This window comes from Saccopteryx bilineata, chromosome 6 (genome assembly GCF_036850765.1).
Source record: "Saccopteryx bilineata isolate mSacBil1 chromosome 6, mSacBil1_pri_phased_curated, whole genome shotgun sequence".
Classification (NCBI taxonomy): Eukaryota; Metazoa; Chordata; class Mammalia; order Chiroptera; family Emballonuridae; genus Saccopteryx; species Saccopteryx bilineata.
In genome coordinates this window covers 157,342,196-157,365,263 of record NC_089495.1, presented here as the reverse complement: position 1 = coordinate 157,365,263, position 23,068 = coordinate 157,342,196, and the positions used below count along the sequence as shown (strand labels likewise).

The window sequence follows — 23,068 nt, the reverse complement described above, 5'->3', positions numbered from 1 at the left end:
TTAATTAACAGGCAAATTAAAGAGTATATTAAAGCTGGAAAATTCCAGTTTGGCTTTTATTATTTTTTTATATTAAGCAAATCTACCCTGCTTCAAGCTTTGCAGTCTGCAGCTTGCAGTTTGGCTAAATTAACAAGTCTCTAAGATCCACATTCTATCCCTTTTGCTCACTTACAATCTAAAGCACAGGTATTACTGTACAAGGAAATTAGGCACATTACACAAATACAACAACATAACATTATACAATTTCAACAATTACAAAGATCAACTTCACCAGTCTCTGAGCACTTTGCCAAAAGTGCAAAATGTCCTCAGACTTCTTTCTAGCCATGGAAAAGCTTCTTAGGGCACGGGGAGGGCCTCCAGCAAAGCCACCCCCCCCAGTGTGAAATCTTATATATATGGATTTCACATTGTCCAAAATCCATAAGTCCATGCAACGAAGGAGCCAGTGCTCACTCCAGTCCTAGTCCAGGAATCAGTCCATGTACATGGGGCCTCAGCCACCCCCCTCATTCCTGCCATCCTGGCAGGTCTTACACTGTCCCAAAGAGGAGCACATGGCAATGGCAGTCATCATTTCCATCTTTGCTCTGGAGAGCATGATGGCATCTACCCCTATCCCCTATGTCCCAAAATTGCAGACCTACCAAGGGCATAGTAAGCACTCCTTGCTGCTGAGCTCTCACCTTCTGAAGACTTCAGATCACAACTCTAGCCTGATTCTCCTCATTCTCCAAAGAGTAACTGAAAATGCCAGCTCCTGCCACTGGGCTGCCACTGCCTTCAGCTCAATGGGCCTTGCAGCCCCAGCCCCGGCCTCAGCCCTGGCCTCCTGCTGCTGCTGGCTCTCCACAATGTCCAGGGCAATATGTAACTCACACACCTGTGATTCTCCAGTGGCTTATTCATTTCCAGGCAAATCTCATGAACCTTGTTGCCTCCTCCGGTGCTTGCTCCAGATCCAGGGTTGACATCTCTTTCTCCCACATTTGCTCCAGCTCCTTCCACTGCTCAGTTTGCAGGTCCTGAGCAGCCTCTTCCACAGAGTTCTTGGTTTCCTCATGCATGGCTGTAATATTTAGCCAGCCTATGGCCTCCAAAAGGACAGTCATGGGGAACCATAACAGCAGCTAGTTCTCTACTCCACCCCTCAAGGGTGGTGGCTCCATACCAATCTCCAAATCCTTCCACAGACTACACCAAATGTAAAGCCAGTAGCCACGGCCACTATCACAGCCACCTGGCCCATGCAGGTTTTCATTTGATTTGGACAAACGGTAATAAAATAATGGAGCCAAGAACTGGTGGCCCATCATTTTTATCCTAGCTTGCACCTAGCAGGCAAGAAATACACACAGTGGGAAAACACTTCCTTTTCATTCAGGGCTCCTAAAGCTACTGACTTATCTGAGTATTCCTAGAATCAAAGGTTTCTACCTACCAGCCTTATTCACCTCTGTTCCCCATCTCCTTCTCTCTGCACAAACTCTGCACAAACTGGCTTCTCCTTCAGCACTCCACCATCTTGGCTACCTCCTCTCCTCCACATGGCCTTTCTCTGCCCTGCTACAGCATGGGATCCTCTGCCCCATTTTATAGTGTAGAAATCCAAACTTTTAATCCAATATACAAATAAGGAAGTCTCTGATACAAAGTCACTTATCTGAGGCATAATGGGATTCCTCATAAGAGTGTACCACCCCACACCATGCAATAGTCAAGGGTGTAGGGAAAAACTTAGTGTTGAGAATATCTTAGGATTAAAAGGATAGGAAAGGCTTAGTCTTAAAACTAAGCCTTAGGTTAGGGGTCCCCAAACTTTTTACAAAGGGGGCCAGTTTACTGTCCCTCAGACCATTGGAGGGCCGGACTATAAAAAAACCTATGAACAAATCCTTATGCACACTGCACATATCTTATTTTAAAGTAAAAAAAACCCAAAAAAACAGAATGGGAACAAATACAATATTTAAAATAAAGAACAAGTAAATTTAAATCAACAAACTGACCAATATTTCAATGGGAACTATGGGCCTGCTTTTGGCTAATGAGATGATCAATGTCTGATTCCATATTTGCCACTGCTAACCGTAACAAGTGATATGACCCGCTTCCAGAGCTGTGACGTGTGCATCCTGCATCACTGGAAGTAGTACTGTATGTGAATTATGCCGTGCTTTGTAGTAGTCAGCCCTCTCACTGACTACCAATGAAAGAGGTGCCCCTTCTAGAAGTGCAGTGGGGGCCAGATAAATAGCCTCAGGGGGCTGCATGCAGCCCGTGGGTCATAGTTTGGGGACCCCTGCCTTAGGCTATAAGGACCCTCTCTGCTTACAGCCTGTCCCCCACATCCAATGCAAACTATAAGTGAGCAAATATATACATCATATTTGCAAACTTATTTGACCCACATTCCATTTTATTTAAATTTAAATGAGTGTGCTTTACTTATTTTAATTAAAATTAAAAATTTGTAGGAATGATAGCATTTTATTTTTTTCAATATTAGAGCTGGCATTTTCAAACTTAATTCAGGCCTTAAAAACAGACACATTTAGACATTAAACAAAGACTTCACATACAATCACACAAATCAAGAGTGAAACCTGGGATTTTAGAGATTAGAACGTGGCCTGCTTGATCTTACATAGGGCTATTTTAATAGGAACATAATAAAGGATAGAAATTGGCCTTGGCCTGTTGGTAGAGCGTCGGCCTGGCATGTGGAAGTCCCGGGTTCGATTCCCGGCCAGGGCACACAGGAGAAGCGCCCATCTGCTTCTCCACCCCTCCCCCTCTCTTTCCTTCTGTCTCTCTCTTCCTCTCCCACAGCCAAGGCTCCATTGGAGCAAAGATGGCCCAGGAGCTGGGGATGGCTCCATGGCCTCTGCCTCAGGCGTTAGAGTGGCTCTGGTCGCAATAGAGCGATGCCCCGGATGGGCAGAGCATCGCCCCCTGGTGGGCATGCCAGGTGGATCCTGGTTGGGCACATGCGGGAGTTTGTCTGACTGCCTCCCCATTCCAACTTCAGAAAAATACAAAAAAAAAGAAGAAGAAAGAAACTAAACAGAACTCTCTCTTGAAAAATTTCAAGGCCTTTGAGGTGGCTGCATATGAGATTCTGTTTAGCGTACTAAAGTAGGCATTCCCTTCGCCCTTTATTAAGGCACAGAATAGTAAAGAAATAAAGTGATAGTTTAGAGAAAGTTAGAGAATAATGGAAAAATGCTGTAATTTTCCCAAACTCTTAAGTCTTTTTATTTACTAAAGAAAATCAGATAATAATACAACTTTAAAAAGCATTGAGTCTTCTAAATATTCTTAAATTCTAATAGCTGCTGCATCTGGCACTCTAAATCCTTCCATTTCAAACCCACGCCAAATGGCAGATTCAGCTTACCTGGGAGGGAAATGCTTCTCTGCTCCTCTCCCAGGGCTGGGCCTCCTGGGCAGAGCTGTGCCCCACTCATTGTGGTCATGAGTTGCCAACAGGCCTCGTGCTGGGACCCTGCTCTGCACACTGACCTCTGCAGGTTGCTTCCAAGAGGGGACTATGGCCAGCTGCGCTGGCAGCTGCTTGGGTGCAAGGCGACAGTAGTCTCCATGGCTTCTCTGAATTCTTTGCCCCTCGGCATTATATCTAAACTTACACTTATTCGCCCAGTGTTTCCCTTTTTTATAGCATGGGCAAAGGTCTGAATTCGTAGGGGCCATCTGGGCTTGAAAAGGAGGCCAAGGGTGATATTTGAGGGGAGCAATGGCAGTTTCTAGCAAAATGCCCTGAATCCTCGCATTGGAAACAAGATCCACTGGCATAAATATTTCCCTGATTTTTCTTCTTGTGTTTGCTTTGCCTTTTATTAAAATACCCTAAAATTCTTGCCCTAATGCCTGTGGCAAAAGCAAGACCTTCCATGTATGAAGGCCCAATATCAGTTCATATTCTGTTACAAACTTATTTTTTTACTACTATTCTTTCAACTTCCGGAATCAGCTGTGAAACAAATTCTTGATATTGCTCATTGGGACCTTGTCTAATATTGCTGAATTCCTCCATTTCTTCCTCTGCATCTCGAGTTGTTCCAAACCTAGTTGGAGCAGGGATTTCCAAGAGTCTGAGACAAAGACCTTGGGAGCAGAGGTCGGCAGAGGTGCAAAGTTTAAAATGGCCACAGCTGTGATATTCTCATTTCCCGAGTTATTCCCAGACTCCAAGTTCTTCTCATATTGACATTCCTCTGTTTCTACCGCATTCTGATCAAACAACTTATTCTCAAATAAAAACATTTGTACAAAAAGAAAAAGGTCCCTCACTTTTGAACCTATCCGTCCCATGTTTATTTACTCCCAAATTACTTTATTATTATACTCTCCCTCCAAACTCTACTTAAAAGCTTCACTCTCTAAAAGCTTTATACTTAATTCATGTGCATACTTCTGGGGGGTTCCATTACCTCTCCTCTTTCCCTTTTTTTATGGCCACACATATGGGTGCCAACTGTGGCAGCTCAGCCATGATGAGTCTATTACGGGGTCTCGAACAGGAAAAGGTATGAAATTGAATAAATGATAGACAGAGATTTAAAGATATATACATACAGATGGGTTTGGGAGGATGGCACGGAGCACAGTCTCTACTGTTCCTGAGCCATAACATGGCTGTTCCCAAAGACACATCCATCTTTATTCAGGGAAAAAAACGTGGTCCATTGACAATTCAACTGTTTCAAAGAAAACCCCCACCATATCATTTAAACTAACTTTACACCAATAAGAAACTAGCTTCCAGCCTCTTCCGGAGAACATGGGTGGGACAAGCGAGAATCAGGTATAGCTTTGATAACTAGGCAGGTGAGTTGGGGGTTTGGGCCAAGCACCTCTGTCTCTTAGATATTCAGATTGTAAAAATACCCTGTTTATATTTCTGTCCCCAATAAGAAACACGGTTCTTTTTACAGCTAAATGCTGTCTGGGTGTCTCTTTTAGGCTCTGGGGCTCCAGGCTGGGGCTCCAGGCCTGGGGCTGAGCACCTACACTTCTCAGGCCTACCCTCCCTGCAGTCGAGTGTCTGTGGACCCTCAGCCACTGCTTGTTACTGAGAGCAGGGCAGCTCTTTCTGCATCTGCGACCTTCCTATCGGTCTCGGTGTGGCTTCTTCGGTGATACTTTGTTATAGATTCCTCTTAATTTAGTCCAAAGTTGGATTTTCCAAGATGATTGTTCTTAAGTTTTATTCCATCTTGGTTCTTGGAGGTGGCTGTTTAAACATCTGCCTACTCTGTCACCATCTTATTAAGTTCCTGTACCTATATTTTGATTTCTGCTTTTATTTCTCCTTTGACCCAGTCATTTTTTAGAACAATGTTTTTTAATTTCCACATTTTTGTGAGTTTCTTTACTTCCTTTTTACAGTTGAATTCTAAATTCAAAGGCTTATGGTCAGAAAATATGCTTGGTCTAATGTCAATCTTTTTTAATCTGTTGAAGTTAGTTTGTGACCCAACATATGGTCTATCCTTGAGAATGTCCCAAGCCCACTGGAGAAGAATGTATAATCTTATGTTCTGAGATTAAGTGTCCTGTAATGTCTATTATGTTCATTTAATATAGTGTGTCTTTTAAGGATGATATTTCTTTATTGATTTTCTGTTTGGATGATCTATCTAAAGCCACTAATGGTGTGTAGAGATTTCCAAGTATGAGTGTGTTTTTGTCTGCTTCTATTTATAGATCAGTGAGTAGAGGTCTTGTATATTTTGGTGCTTTCTGGTTCAATGCATATATATTAAGACATGGTATTTCTTCTTAATATAATGTATTTTTTATAATGAAATGTTTGGGGTTTTTTTTACAATAGAGACAGACAGAGACAGAGAGAAGGACAGATAGGGACAAAGAGAAAGGAAGGGAGAGAGATGAGAAACATCAAGTCTAAGTTGTGGTACCTTAGTTCATTGATTTCTTTCTCATATGTGCCTTGATTGGCGGGGGAGACTACAGAAGAGCATATGACCCCTTACTCAAACAAGTGACCTTAGGCTCAAGCCAGTGACCATGGGATCATGTCTATGATCCTGCACTCAAACCAAATGAGCCTGCACTCAAGCCAGATGAGTCCGCACTCAAGCCAGGTGAGTGAGTGCTCAAGCTGGCAACCTCATGGTTCTGAACCTGAGGTCCTCCACATCCGATCCAACACTTTATTTATGGCACCAAAGCCTGGTCTGGAATGAAATGTCCATCTTTGTCTCTGGTTCTATTTTCTTGTCTTGAAATCAGCATTGTTAGATATGAGTATGGCTACACCTGCTTTTCTTTAAATATTATTTGCTTAGAGAATCATTTTACAACCTTTCACTTTTGAGTCTATTTTTGTCCTTGTAGCTTAGATGTGTCTCTTGAAGGCAGCATATGGTTGGGTTTTGCTTTTTGATTAAATCTGCTACTCTGTGCCTCTTTATTGGTGAGTTCGGTCCACTTACATTTAGATTAGTCACTAATACTTGAGGATTTCCTATAGTCATTTTATGTTTTGTTTTCTGGTAGCTCTATATTGTGTTTGGTTTTTCTCTTTTCTGTTTCTGTCAGTTGTTTTTGTTTGGGGGTATTCTATACTTATCCCCCATTTCTTCTTTTTTTTAAGCTTTGTATTTCAGTAGTGACTTTTTGTGGGTTGTTATCATCAATTTATTAAGAGAAAATGGTCATAAGTACAAGATTCCTATGTCTTATGAGTGCTTTTGCACACCATCCTCCTTTGCTATGCAGATATTTATCTTCTTCCCTTTTATGTTATTTTTGTCACAGATTATTCTTGTTTTTATTGTGACCTTGTTTGAGCTTTTACTTGTAGTTTTGATTTGTTTTGTTCCTTGCACATTTCCTGCAGTGGGGATTTTCTGGTGATAAATTCCTTCAACTTCTGTATGTCTGCTTAAGTTTTTATTTCTCCTTCATATCTGATGAATAATTTTGATAGATATAGTATTTTTGGCTGGCAATTCTTCTCTTTCAGTACTTTGAATGTTTGGGTCGACTCTCTTCTGGCTTGTAGAGTTTCCACTGAGAAGTCTGATGATAACCAAATGGGCTTTCCTTTATATATATGTTTTTCTTTTCCCTAGCTGCCTTGAGGATCCACTTTTTGTCATTTATTTTTGACAATGTTATTACGATTTGCCTTGGAGTAGGTGTTTTTGGGTTGAGGTACCTTGGCATTCTGTTTGTTTCTTTGCTTTGAGGCGTTACCTCTTTCCATAGGCTTGGGAAATTCTCATCAATTATTTGTTTAAAATATCCATTATTTTTTCTTGTTTTTTCTGATGGAGTCAGACAATTATTGTAGAGTTCTCTCATTTCTTTAAAATTTGTGACTCTCTCCTATTCTCTCTGTAGCATCTCTAGTTGCCTGTTTTTGATATCACTGATTGTTTTCTCTGTCTGTCTTGATCAATTAACTAAAATTGCTACCTCAGTTTTCAGTTCACATAATGAGTTCTTCTCTGTTTTTAAAGATTCAATCTCCTTGGTGACCTTGTTAGTTGCCTACTATTGAGTATTGTCAGAACTTCAATTTTTTAATTTTCTATCATTTAACTCCAAGATTTCCATGTGATTGAGACATTTTTCTGAAGACTTATTTTCTTTCTAAACTATATCTCTGTATTGTGTAACCATGGTATTCAATTACTTCTTTCTTGATGGCATTTAATAGTGGCATTGTTAAGAATTCTAACAAAAAACTTTAGCCCACTCAGTGCATGAACATTTTCAGGAGTGCCAGTGAACCCAGCTGGTGTTCCTTCACTGTGCTATAGTTGTTCAATTTACTGAAATTACAAGGGAAGAGATCAGCAGCATCTCTCATGCTGCCATTACTCTGACATCATCTCCTGATGTCACATTTTCCAAACAACCTTTTACCCAATATTATTCTTTACATGCAGCCCAAGCCATGCTCTATCATGTACTCTGACCAGTCATTTGGTTATTTCCATGCCTGTTATTCCTCCAATAATTTTTTCTTTCTTTGATCTGAATTCACTCTCATAATATTTTCATATGTGCTGAAAGAAACATCTTCAAATTTATTTTTCCTATGATCTTGGCATTCCCATTCATTAACACTTCCCTTGACCTAACTTTAGGTAAGCGATCCGGGCCATTGTTAGAAAAACTGAGAGGGGCGCCCTCCTGACCACCCATTACATGGCTGAGGCTGAGGCTGTGTGTGACCGTGTGGCCATCATGGTGTCCGGAAGGCTGAGGTGGGTGTCCACACTTGGCCCCCAGTTATGCCCTGAACAAAGGACACTTCCCTCACAGATTATCTCCATGAGAACCTGAAGAGCCTGGCTGTTCTTCTCAACCTGCCCCTGCCCCTGCCCTGGCCTCCAGAACTTGAAAATTCTCAGTAGTAGATTCCTCTTTCCCTTCCTTTGGTTGACTTCATCCTCCTCCTTCCCTTTGCAGATGTATTGGAACCATCCAGCAACTAAAGAGCAAATTTGGCAAGGATTACCTGCTGGAGATGAAGGTGAAGACTCCCAGGCAGGTGGAGCCCCTGCACACTGAGATCCTGAGGCTTTTCCCCCAGGCTGCTCGGCAGGAAAGGTAAACATGGGTGGTGTTCTGTTTTATTTTGGTCTTTCTTTTGTGTTCTGGTATGGTGATGAGAAAGAAAAACTTAATGTTCTCATTTTTTTATTTTTAATTTCATGAAAATTATGAATAGTTTACTAGAGAAAGGTCTAAACCAGGAGGCACCATAGGACAAAAATAAGAGAACAAAGGGTTGATTTTGGAGGCTGATTCTTATGAGGGGATGACCCAGGCATGGACATGTGCACAGACCCAGTTCGTTTCAGGTGTCCTTTCTAGAGGGTGAAGCCATTTCCACTAAATGAGATCACCTGTGTAATGCCCAGTACCAGGCATTGCTGAAACCTCCCTGAATGGTGTCTATTAGCATTTTTATTATTATCAGTAATGAATGGCACTTGAGGTTCAGGTGGCTTATGCCAAACACTAGTGGTAGAGCCAGGAGATGAAAAGAACCTCATTCTTTCAGTTAAATACTCCTCTTCTCTCTAGGAGAGAAGGATGGTAAGGCATCTGCTTCTTCCCTGCTAGAGAGGCATCACTGGGTAGGTGTTTTGTCTTTTTTTTTCACATTCAGGCCTAGAATAAAAGCAGCCTTTTCTTAAGAGCCTTAAAATAGGTCTGCTTTAGAAAGATGACTTCTTGCTGATCCAAGGGCATTCACACTATGGCTGTTTCCAGTGCTATACAGAAGTGTGCTTGCAAACAAATTATTGGCAACATTATTGCTTCATTTTATTTATTTTTTTCCAATGTCATGATTTTATTTTGTTATTTTATTTTTTATTCACTGTTGTCATTCAGTATTACTTTGTATTAGTTTTAGGTGTACAGCATAGTGGTTAAATATTCACACTTTCCAAAGTTTCCCCTGATATTTCCAGTACCAAACTGGCAGCATACATAGTTGTTACGATATAATTGACTATATTCCCTTTGCTGCATTTTACACCCCATGACTATTCTGTTACTACCAATTTGTAGTTCTTAATCCCTTCACCTTTTTCATCCAGTCCAGAAACCTCCCCAAGTCTGGTAACTGTCTAAACATTCTCTGTATGGGTGAGTCTATTCAAGTTTTGTTTGTTGGTTAGTTTTCTTCTTCTTTATCTTCTTCTTTTCTTTTTGTTTATTTTGTTCTTTAAAGAAATGCAAATTAAAACCCTTTGAACTATCACCTCACACCTGTTAGATTGTGCCTCCAGTTTAAACAACTCCTCGTCAGTAGATGTGCTCTGCAACCTGGAGTTCAGCCACACTCTTTTCCTCCCAGGTACTCCTCCCTGATGGTCTATAAGTTGCCTGTTGAGGATGTGCGACCTTTATCACAGGCTTTCTTCAAACTAGAGATAGGTAAGAGTCACTGTTTAGAGACAAGACTATGGGAAACAGATAAATTCAGATCTTGCACAAAGCCAGTATAATATGTACATGAATATAATATTATAGTATTATACCATAATTGAATTATTAAGAATTTTAATTCAGTGTCTCAGCCAGGGGTAAAATGACAATATCTGGGGTGGAATTGGGGAGGTGCAACTGGTACCTTATAGGTCAAAGCCAGGGATGATGTTAAATATCCAATAGGGCAGGTCAGACCCCTCCCACAACAAAGAATGTTTGAACCAAAACATCATTAGTGCCAAGGTTGAAAACCCTACCCTGATTCAATGAGGCTCCAGACGGAAGAGACCAGTGGCATTTGGTACTAGAGTGCCCACAATTTTATACAAACAGAAAGATATATTTTTGGTTTTGTTGCTATCTACTCTTTGATAGAATTAGATGCTGATAAGAAGGTTCCTCTCTGTTGATCTAGGCAAAGCCATAACACTTTAAGGCTCTTTTGTTCTGAGCTATGATTTGGACTTCTGCAGATTGTGCAGATCTGTCATGGACTAACTTTCTGCCTGTCACTCCAGAGTATAAATCCTGATAAAGACCTGAACATTTTTTTCTTTGCAACTTGTAGTTTTCGTCTGTCATCTGTCATTAGAAGCCCCAGGCACCCTAGTTGTTGAAGAGGGTCTCCTCTTGAGATGTGCTAAAGATGATACAGATAGCTTGTCTTTTCATTTTCTGATTCTGCTAGTTACTGTTACTCTATGGTTGATGGGTCCATTTTTCACACCGACCATTTTGAATTTCTTACCAATTTTGCAATATCCTAGTGGAAAAAATACCCACAATGGGCTCTGAGGAACATGAAGTGTTTCATAACTAATTAGAAGCAGGGAGAGGGATGTTCCAGGAAGACTTCCTCTCTAGAATACTAAGGGGCATTTTCTTAAGTGCCTTCTAATGTTTCTGGTTTTAAAAGTGTCTCCTTCTTTCACAAACTTCTTCTGATGTGCTTATACGCTGAAACTGAAGTTCTGATTGTGCGATGGGTGAAGCAACATCTTTTAATCAGTTTCCTGTCCCTTTATGGGAAAAATACATAATGTACAAAATGTTGAAATGTAAGTTAGCATTTTTATCCAGATGCTCAGTTAGCAATAGTTCCATTCTCAGCTGCAATGCATGTATTGAAATTATGAGCTAGGCCACATAGCATGGAAACAAAATGAATGTCCTGTGTTATTCCTTCATTTTGCTGCATAGACTCATTCTTGCATACATCAGATCACTTGTGGGGGATGCAAATTACAGCAAAACTAGAGCCTCACATGCTTCTTTTTTGCTTCAGATTTGCAGACTTGTAGCAAGAAGGTGGATGGTCAGTTTTATCCCTCTTCATACCTTGTTCTCTCCTCTTCTCATAAGCGGATGTTTTAGGTCTCTCTAGGGTACAATATAAAGTGAGGAGAGAAGAGATGATATGGCAGCATGGCTTTTTTTTTGTCATTAAAGATGTACTATGGGCCTTCCTCCCTTTTTTACTTGGGGTGCTTTTATGGGTTCCTTAAAGAGTCCCACTCCCCTCCCATCTTTTTTTCTGACCACAGATTCCTGTGGTGGGTGATACCTCTTTGTTTTGGATTCCTGTGATCACCATGCTGCCCCTGAGCCACTTCTTGGAATCTCTTTACCCTTCCAGGAAATCCTCTAGGAATACTTCCTACTATGCATTCTGTGAGAAACATGCTGATTTTTTTCTATCTAGACTCTGAAATGGCAGGGCCTTCAGCCGTCCTTGGCACCTTTTCTTTACATATTTTCAGACACGAGTCAAATACCCTTCCCCATGTTTCTGAAATTTGGGCCAGTCCCTACACAGCACTTGATTATTTTGTTTTCCAGTCTTACCTTTCCACCCATTATTTCCTCTCTCTGAGTCTGAATATTTGAGTTCTCAGTTATATTCCCAAATGCTCACAGCTGAAAACTCAAAATAGGCTAATTTGGGGAAATTGTGTTTATAAAGGATCTATTTGCAAAGGTGCAAGGACAGTGCCATTACCCAAGGCCAAACCAGCAGGTGTTACTATTCTTAGGTCCAAAGGGACTAAGAGAGGAAGCAGTGACTGGAACCCAGGTGCATAGCATGTAGAATTTGCCATTTTGAGAAAAACAGTGGCTTTCAGTCAAGGGACACAGTTGGTGTCAGAGGGGAAGAGAAGGAATAAGGACTGGATCTCCTTCCCATCCTTCTGTCTCTCCTCCTGGGCTGCCACTGGTGAGACCCCAGAAGGAGCCTCTGTCAGTCTTTAGAGCAAAAAGCAGGATAGAATCTAGCAAGGGTGGATGGAGAGGGGCACACTGTAGCATCCCAAGACTGAGGGAACTGTCCTTAGCTTATCTTGCTTAGGTTGCCTGGAACCTCTTCTGTTGTTTTCCAGTCTAGTGGCGCCTCTGCCCAACTTCTAAGGCAATTGAAGAGGATTTCCATCCTATTATGGGACTAGATAGTGAATTTGCATGCTCATGTTTAGTCTGAGAATGTTTACTCCTTTATCTCTTATATTTAAGATCTAGTTGTATGTAGTTTTTATACATGACCCGGTATACCATTTGGGATCAAAAGCATATGACTTCCTAATACACCTCCGTCCTTGTGCAGTTAAACAGAGCTTCGACCTGGAGGAGTACAGCCTCTCACAGTCCACCCTGGAACAGGTGAGTCAGTCTTAGAGGTTTTTGGGTCACCCATAAAATATAAATATGTAATAAATGCACACTCAGAGCTCCAGGAGCTGTGTGACACCCTCTCTCTTTGTTCTTCTTCCTGCATTGCAGGTTTTCCTGGAGCTCTTCAAGGAGGAGGAGCTGGAGGATTTTGAATGAGGAAGTGGATCTACCCGTGAAGTGGAAGCTCCTCCTACAGGAAGAGCCTTGAAACCCCAGAAACCGTGTTTCTCTTTAAGCTTGTGACTCTTTTAAGATGATATTTTATAGCATTAATATGCCTTATCTCAGATATATACAGGCTACTTTGAAATTTATTTTATGATTTTTCTCAATAGTATTACAGTAGCATTAAGGAAGCCAGACCATGCAGCTTCTGTACTAGCAACCAATTTCTACCTTTCATATGGTAGTAATATTTACAAAATGCATTTATTGGTCTGCCCTGTGGTTGTGCAGTAGATAAAGTGTAGAACTGAAATGCTGAGGTCACCAGTTTGAAACCCTGGCTTGCTGGGTCAGAGCACATATGGCAGTTGTTGCTTCCTGTCTCCCCCTGCCTTCTTTCTCTCTTTTTCCTGTTTAAAATAAAGTCTGAAAATTTTTTTTATTTTTAAAAAATATTTTAAAAATTTAAATTTGAATTTATTATTGAATATTTTTGTGTTTGAAGTTGACAGATTGATTTTTTTCCTCTGAACTTTAAAATATTGATATTTTCTTATTGTTTTTATTAAGATGCAAATGAAGACAGTGCTGATTTTAGGGAAAGTGAGCCCATTCAATACACAACAGCACAGTATTTAGTTTCTGTAATTCACTTAAAAATTATTTTTATTCACTGACTCTCCTTTTTTTTATCATTTTTCAAATTTTTGATTGTGTGGTTCATATTTTGCTTGTTGTGGCACTAAAGGAAATTTGAAATATCTTAATGTAAATAATTACAGTAAGACTTTGATTAATTGAATTGATGAAAAGATACATATTATACATATAATTTCAAATCACAATTTCTTATTTTATGACTTCTTATGACGCAATGATCTTCCCTTAGCAAAGCAATAAAACTTGGTGTAACTTAATTTCCCATGTCTGTATATATTTTGATTTACTCAACTAGTGATTATAAACAGCTTAAATACAACACATTATTCTTGTATACTTATACTTAACTGTGTTTTTTTAATTACTTTTATTATTGCATAAGTAACTAAGTTCATGGTAATTTTTTTATGCAGCAATAAAGTCAAATAGAGTTATGTAAGTAAAGTGATGGATAGAGACACTGACTTCACCAAGTTATAGGTGTCATAACCCAGAAGTGCAAACCCAGGGTCTGTCTGGTGCCACCTACTTAAGATCGCATAAGGCAGGTATCGAACTGGGTTGAGGTTGAAAAGAAGGTATAAAGAACATTTCTTCAACTTGAAGTTTACGTTATCTTTTTTTTGATGGGAATACAAGAGACACTATATAATCAACTTCTAATTGTCATGATATGAACTTGAATAATACAAGGATTTGAAGCTAAAAATTGTTTTTGAAGCCAAAATAGCCAATTATTGTGATAAATTTAAATGGCCCAAGTGTGAATATTTTAATATATAATATAAAGCAGACTTTGATGGATATAAAGGGCGAGATCAACAGCCTCTAATAGTAGGGGATTTCAATACCCCACTAACATCATTAGATAGATCTTCAAGAAAGAAAATTAACAAAGAAACAGCAGAGTTAAAGGCACACTAGATCAACTCGATTTAATAAATATAATCAGGACTTTCACCCTAAAGCAGCAGAATATACATTCTTTTCAAGTGCTCATGGTACATTCTCTATAGTAGACCACATGTTAGGGCACAAAATCGGTCTCAACAAATTTAAGAAGATGGAAATCATGTCAAGCATTTTCTCTGATCACAATGGCATGAAACTAGAAATCAACCACAACAAAAAAACTCAAGAATTTTCAAACACATGGCAACAAAACAGCAGGTTATTAAATAATGAATAGATTAACAATGAGATCAAAGAAGAAATAAAAATTTCCTAGAGAAGAATGATAATGAGCATACAACAACTCAAAATTTATTGGACACAGCAAAAGCAGTACTGAGAAGGAAGTTCATAGCACTACAGGCACACTTTAAGAAGCTAGAAAAAGCTCAAATAAACAACTTAACCCTGCATCTAAAAGAACTAGAAAAAGAGCATCAAGTAAAGCTCAGAGGTAGTAAAAGGAAGAAAATAATAAAGATCATAGTGGAAATAAATGACATAGAGGCTAAAGAAACAATACAGAGGATTAATGAAACCAAAAGCTGGTTCTTTGAAAGGGTAAACAAGATCAATGAACCCTTAACCAGACTCACCAAGAAAAAAAAGAGAGAGGACTCAAATAAATAAAATGAGAAGTGAGAGTGAAGAAATCACAACTGACACAACAGAAATACAAAATATTGTAAGAAAATACTATAAAGAACTGTATGCCAAAAAATTAGACAATCTAGGTGAAAAGGACAAATTCCTTGAAACATATAATCTTTAAAAAATGAATCTGGAAAAATAAGAAAACCTAAAAAGATCAATTACAACAAATGAGATCGAAATAGTTATAAAAAAAACTCCCAGAAAACAAAAGCCCAGGGCTAGATGGCTTCACAATCCCCTTAAGATAAAGAACAAGACAGGGTGCCTCCTTTTACCACTCTTATTCAACATAGTACTGGGAGTCCTAGCTACAGCAATCAGATAAGAAGAAGAAATAAAAGACATCCAAATTGGAATGGAAGAAGTAAAATTATTATTTGCAGGTGATATGATATTGTGTATAGAAAAACCCTAAAGTCTTAGCAAAAACTACTGGACCTGATAAAGGCTTTCAGCAAAGTGGAAGGGTATAAAATTAATACACAGAAATCTGAGGCATTTTTATACAATAACAATGAACTGTCAGAAAGAGAAATTAAGGAAACAATCCCTTTCACTATTGCAAAAATAAATAAATAAATAAATAAAGTGCCTAGGAGTAAACAACAGAGAAGGTTAAAGACTTGTACTTGGAAAATTATAAAACATTAATAAAAGAAATTAAGGAAGATACAAACAAGTGGAAGCATATACCGTGTTCATGGATAGGAAGAACAAACATTATTAAAATGTCTACATTATCCAAAGCAATTTATAAATTCAATGCAGTATCAATTAAAATACCAATGATATGCCTCAAAGATATAGAACAAATATTCCAAAAATTTATATGGAACTGAAAAAGAAAACGAATAGCATCAGTAATCTTGAAAAAAAAGAATGAAGTGGGTGGTATCACACTTCCTGATATCAAGTTATACTACAAGGTCATTGTACTCAAAACAGCTTGGTACTGGCATAAGAACAGGCATATAGATCAATGGAACAGAACAGAAAACCCAGAAATAAACCCACACTTTTATGGAAAGCTGATATTTGACAAAGGAGGTAAGAGCATACAATGGTGTAAAGACAGTCTCTTTAACTAACGGGGTTGGGAAAATTGGCCAACTACCTGCAAAAAAAAAAAAAAAAAAAAAAGAAACTAGACCACAAGCTTACACCATTCACAAAAATAAACTCAAAATGGATAAAAGACTTAAATGTAAGTTTTGAAACCAAGCATCTTAGAAGAAAACTTAGGCAGCAAGCTCACCGACATCTCTTGCAGCAATATATTTACTGATTTATCTCCATGCACAAGTGAAATAAAAGACAGAATAAACAAATGGGACTATATCAAATTAAAAAGCTTTTGTACATCTAAAGACAATATGAACAGAATAAAAAGACAAACCACACAATGGGAGAACATATTCGACAATACATCTGATAAGGGGTTAGTAACCAAAATTTATAAAGAACTTGTAAAATTCAACACCAGGAAGACAAAGAAGCCAATCAAAAAAAATGGGCAGCCTGACCTGTGGTGGCACAGTGGATAAACCGTTGACCTGGAAATGCCGAGGTCGCTGGTTCGAAACCCTGGGCTTGCCTGGTCAAGGCACATATGGGAGTTGATGCTTCCAGCTCCTCCCCCCTGTCTCTCTGTATCTCTCTCTCCCTCTCTCTCTCCTCTCTAAAATGAATAAATAAAAATTTTTTAAAAATGGGCAAAAGAAATGAATAGACACTTCTCCAAAGAGGACATACAGACAGCCAATAGACAGATGAAAAAAATGTTCAACATCACTAATCATTAGAGAAATGCAAATTAAAACCACAGTGAGCTACCACGTCATACCAGTCAGAATGGCGCTCTTTAACAAAACAACACATGATAGGTGCTGGTGAGGATGTGGAGAAAGGGGAACCTCCTGCACTGCTGATGGGAATGCAGACTTGTGCAGCCACTGTGGAAAACAGTATATAGATTCCTCAAATAATTAAAAATTGATCTGCCTTTTGACCCAGCCATCCCACTTCTAGGAATATATCCCAAGAACACCATATCACCAACTGAAAAAAAGAAATACACCCCCATGTTTATGACAGCATTGTTCACAATAGCAAAGATCTGGAAACAACCCAAGTGTCCATTAGTGGATGAGTGGATTAATAAGTAGTGGTACATATACACAATGAAATACTATGGGGCCACAAAAAAGGAGGAAATATTACCTTTTGCTACAGCATGGATGGACCTGGAAACTATCATGTTAAGTAAAATAAGCCAGGCAGGGCCCTGGCTGGTTGGCTCAGTGGTAGAGTGTCGGCCTGGCATGAAGGAGTCCTGGATTTGATTCCTGGCCAGTGCACACAGAAGAAGCGCCCATCTGCTTCTCCACCCCTCCCCCTCTCCTTTCTCTCTGTGTCTCTCTTCCCCTCCCGCTGCCAAGGCTCCATTGGAGCAAAGTTGGCCCGGGTGCTGAGGATGGCTCTATGGCCTCTGCCTCAGGCACTAGAATGGCTCTGGTTGCAACAGAGCAATGGCCCAGATGGGCGGAGTATCACCCCCTGGTGGGCATGCTGGGTGGATCCCAGTCGGGCATATGCGGGAGAGGGTCTGACTGTCTCCCGTCTTCCAACTTTGGAAAAAAAAAAGCCAGGCAGAGAAAGAAAAATGGCATATGACCTCACTCATTTGAGGAATCCAAGGAACAGGGAGAACTGAGGAACGGAATTGAGACACAGGAGGGAACAAAGGGACCAGAGGAAAAGAGAACAGAGGGAAAGGGGAAGATAGGATGGGATAAACCTTAAGGGAAGGGGGGAGGGTGCAGTTGGGAGGGGACAAGGGAGATGTTGAGGGGAATATGGGGGAGGGGGATACATTTGGGGTAACCGTAGAATCTATGTAAACACATTCAATTAAATTAAAAAATGAAAATAAATAAATAAATATCTCAGATATGATTTTGAAAAGTGTTCGATGTTTTATGTGTTTCTTTACAATTCAAGGGTGTATCTTTAGGCAAAGCACCAAAACTGGTTATTTGTTGTATTTTCTATGCAATTGCTTTCAAAACACTGCACCTTGAAGCCATCACAATATAATTGTTGCCTTAGTGGTAAAAATAATTTTATGTTGGCCAAGAAGATACTATAAGATGTTGATTAAGAAAAAAACCAAAATCTGTATCAGGAAGAGCTCCAAGACACAAATACATACAAAGAGTTATCAGGAGTACCTTCTTATGGTATGAACTTCTGAATACATGAAGATATAAAAGAAAGTACAATTATTGTGGCCAAGGATGTGATGTCATTGAGAAAGAGGACAACGTGCTTTATGAAATATTCATAGGAATTTGTTCCTCAGTTTTTGATATGGCAGAGTTAGAGTTGTATTATTTTTGGCTATACCACTTACTCGTTGACTTGATGTGAGAATCAGATGACAAGATGCAGGTGAAGGTTTTAAATTAAAGCATAATTTTCTTGTAATCATAAGGACAGTCAGATCAGCAGCCATCAGAGTCAGGGGAGGGTACTGTTTTTTGCACCTTTCCAGATAGTCTATTTATAAATAAAACTTCTACCCATATAAAAAAATATCCTGCTCTTATAATCCCACCTTCCATATCAAATAGGCCATGTCTTTCATGTATAGCAACTCCAGACACTGAACTGGTGTTCCAAATAGAAAAGGAATTCAAGCTTAAAGCCAATATTGCTCATAACAAAAGTCTAAAACCTTGATGCTGCAGTACATCTAAGGCAGTGCCCAGGAATCTGAATTTTAATTAAAATTTACTTTTTCCATCACCATTGATCACATTACACCCTCCTGCACTCCCCCACCATAGCTATCAACACACTTGTGTCTAAGTTTATGAGGTGTTTTTTGTCCTTTCTTGCTCTATCCCTCCACCTCCCACAGCCACCCCCCCTCCCTCTCTGACGGCTGTCAGCCTACTCTCTATGTACGACTCTGTTTCTGTTTTGCTTGTTGGTTCATCTTGTTCATTAGATTCCACATACTAGTAAAACCAAATGGTACTTATTCTGCAACTGGCTTATTTCACTTAGCGTAATGCTCTCCAAGTACATCCATGCTGTCACAAAGGTAAGATCTCTTTCTTTTTTATGGCTGCTTAGTATTTTATTGTATAACATTTTATAGCTTTTTAATCATTCATCTACTGATGGGCACTTGGGTTGTCTCCAGATCTTGTCTATTGAAATAAAGTTGCAGTAAACATTGGAGTACATGTATTTTTTTGAATTAGTGTTTCAGGCTACTTAAGATATATTCTTGCAAGTGGGATGTCTGGCTCAAAAGGCAGTTTCATTTTTAATTTTTTTGTTCTATTTTTCTGAAGTGAGAAGAAGGGAGGCAGAGAGACAGACTCTTGCAAGCATACAACCAGGATCCACCCAGCATGCCCACTGGGGGGCGATATTCATCCCATCTGGGGCATTGCTTCTTTGTGGTCTGAGCCATTCTAGCATCTGCTGTAGATGCCCTGGAGCTGTTCTCAGTACCCAGGCAAACTTTGCTTCAATGTAGCCTTTGCTGTAAAAGGGGAAGAGAGATATATGAGGAGAGGGGGAAGGATAGAGAAGCAGATGGGTAATTTACCAGAGTGCCCTGGTGGAAAATCAAACCCGGACTCCCACACACCAGGCCTATGTTCTACTACTTGAGCCAATGGGCCAGGGCTTTCATTATTAATTTTCTGAGGTAACTCCATACTGCTTTCCATGGTGGCTGCACCAATCCACATTCGCACTAATAGTGCATTAGGGTTCCCTTTTCTCCACACCCTTGCCACCACATGTTTGTTGATTTTTTAAAAATATTACATGTCATTTATTATTCCAAATGCATTTTAATCATTTCAACATGAAAGTATTTTAATTTTATTATTTTTTAAATTTTATTTAGAGAATTCAATTTAACAGGGTGACATTGATCAATAAGAGTGCATAGGGAGATGACGTCAGAGTAATGGCGGGGTAGGAAGTGATACCGATAAATCTCCCCCAAAACTCAACAAGATCTTCAACCAGAAACAGAAAAACCTATACTTGGAGCCTCCAGATGCTTCGCAATACACCCAAAGGTATGGTCGAGTGAAAAATTGGCTAAATATATAACCAAACCCCGAAGGAAATAGGGAATAAGAAATGCTCCACCTTCCTCACTAACCTAAACAGGGTGGCTTTCTCTGGTAACTGTGAATATAGAAACTGAGGCGGGCAAAGGGAGTGAATAGATCCAGGCCACCGCAGCACAAATGGCCGAACCAGGCTGTGGCGCGGAGATCCAAGCCGAGGAAAATCTGATCCTGTGGCAACCCGGGCATACAAGCTAACACTCGCGCCAAACCCAAACAAAGAAAGACAAGCGGAGTGGCCATTTTACCCGGTCTCCTGGTCGGCGTGCTCGCAGTTAGTGGGTGAGAGATTTCTTCCTAAGCCCCGGAAGTGGGTGCCCGTGTCACCCCACAGAGAGGCAGGGTCAGAGGCCTTTCTGTGGGCCGAATGCAGAGTCTCTGGGCAGCCCCAGTGCCCTGGGAAAGTCACACACGGGAGGGAGTGAGAACTAATTCCAACGGTGGAGATTTTCCGTGCGGGCGGAGGTTTCACTCAGAGGGAAACGCGGCTGGCCTCATATCCTGGTTTGCGCGCGCAGATAGTGAATGAGAGATTCCTCCGAGTGCCTTGGCAGTGCGCGCCCGTGTTATCGCACAGAGGGGCAGAGTCAGGGGCCTTTGTGTGGGCCAAAGCGGAATCTCGGGCCGCCCCAGCGCCTTGCAAAAGCCACGCATGGGGATGAAGCGAGACTCAATTCCAACGCTGCAACTTTTCCCTGCAGTTGGGGGTTTCACTCAGAGCGTGAGACTGCTGGCCGGATAGCCTGGTCACAGACAGTGAGTGAGAGTTTCCTCCAAGCGCCCCGGAAGTGGGCACCCGCCTGTGTTACCGGACAGAGTGGCAGAGCCAGAGGTCTTTGAGTGGGTAGAAAGCCCGCCTGATTATGCTAGCAGCTCTGACTGACTGAGCCTTACCCAGAGCCCTGTGCTGAGTGGAAATAGAGTGGGGAGTTGCCAGCTCTTTGAGCCTCTTACTATCCAGGCAGAGGCAGCAGCAACCCCATAGCTGGATTATCAGGCTACTAATTGAGGAAGGAAAGACTAGGAGAAAGGCTCCAGGAACACGGACTCTGTCAGAGCCTATAAATGCTAATGAACCTCGACTGCCAACGAGACTAAAGCACAATACATGACATTGCCATAGAGACTTATCAACTGCAAACCTCTGCCTGAGTGTGCCAAAGGGGCAGAACCCGGGGTACAGAGTCACTGACCAGGAAGAGGGAGAGAAAAGAAAAAGCAAGAAGATAACCTCTCAAAATCAAGAATAATCTGCAGACTTTATAACCTATCCCATTTTATAATATTTGTTCATTTGTTTCTCTTATCTTCATTCTTGATACTTTTTTTTCCTCCTCCAATTTGGCTGATTGACTCTCTGCCGGTCTTACTCTCTCCTCTCCTTGAACTATACTACCCATAAGTGTTACATCTCCCATTATCTTTTCTCTTCTCTTCCTTTCTCTCTATGAGGGTTGCACTCCAAAACTCTTAACTCTCTCTCTCTCTCTCCTTTCTTTTTTCTTCTTTTAGTGGTTCCCTCTTTTTTTCTCTCTCTCTCTTTCTTTTCTCCCTCTATATTAGTTTCTTCCTTTCTCCTTTACATCTCCTCTCATTCAAACATCAATAACAAACAAATTATCTTATCTGGGACTCAAACTTATGTTTGTGGCATTTTGGGGGGGGGTTTACTTCACCTTTTTAACTCACTAGCAGTGCTCCCATCCCTGGCTCTCCATATTATTTAGTTCTTGTTCCACTAAATACAATAGTAATTTTTTAATTTGTCCCCCCATTTTTCCATTTTCCTCTTATTCCTCTCATCATAACTCTTAGACAACCAACACCTAGAAGCAAATCATTTTATTCTTGACCCAAATTTTTTCCTTATTGGCTTTTTGTGGGTCCATATGCTCTTTTTTTTTTCTTTTTTCTTTTTTTTTTTTTTTGCCCCTTTATTACTTTTCCCCAATTCAGGCCCTCCATCACAGGCATTGTTTGTTATAATTCACAGTCCACCACAAGATTTTCTCAAGAAAGAGGGGAGAGTAGAGGAGAGGAAAAAAGGAGGGAGGGGAATAATTTTCTTTTTTTTTTATTTTAATTTTATTTTATTTTTCTTGACGTCATTATTAATTTTTTTAAAAAAATAACTCTTTTCGATTTTTTATTTTTTTATTATTAACTTTTTTAACTTTTTATTCTTTATTAAATCTCATTAACACTATCAACAAAACCACCCTCAGATGCCATTAAGGAAGAGAAAATCGAATATCATGGATACAAAAGAAAGAGAGGTAACACAGATAGATGAGGAAAAATCTATGGAGAAAAAATTTAATATATTGGAAACCTTGGAGCTAAATGACAGAGAATTCAAGATAGAAATCCTAAAAATCCTCTGAGATATACAAGAAAACACAGAAAGGTAATTTAGGGAGCTCAGAAAACAACTCAATGAACACAAAGAATATATGTCCAAGGAAATTGAAACTATAAAAACAAATCAAACAGAGATGAAAAACTCAATTCACGAGCTGAAAAACGAAGTAACAAGCTTAGCTAATAGAACAGGTCAGATAGAAGAGAGGATTAGTGAAATAGAAGACAAGCAACTTGAGGCACAACAGAGAGAAGAAGAAAGAGACTCAAAAATTTAAAAAAAATGAGATAGCCCTACAAGAATGATCTGACTCCATCAAAAAGAATAACATAAGAATAATAGGTTTATCAGAGGGAGAAGAGAGAGAAAATGGAATGGAGAACATACTCAAACAAATAATAGATGAGAACTTCCCAAGCCTGTGGAAAGAACT

General features: G+C 39.9%; 1 pseudogene; it reads left to right on the top strand.

The window, feature by feature from the left end:
- Positions 1 to 13,133, top strand: part of LOC136309408 (ABC-type organic anion transporter ABCA8-like) — a 110,160-nt pseudogene extending 97,027 nt beyond the window's left edge.
- The last annotated feature ends 9,935 nt before the right edge of the window (positions 13,134 to 23,068 follow it).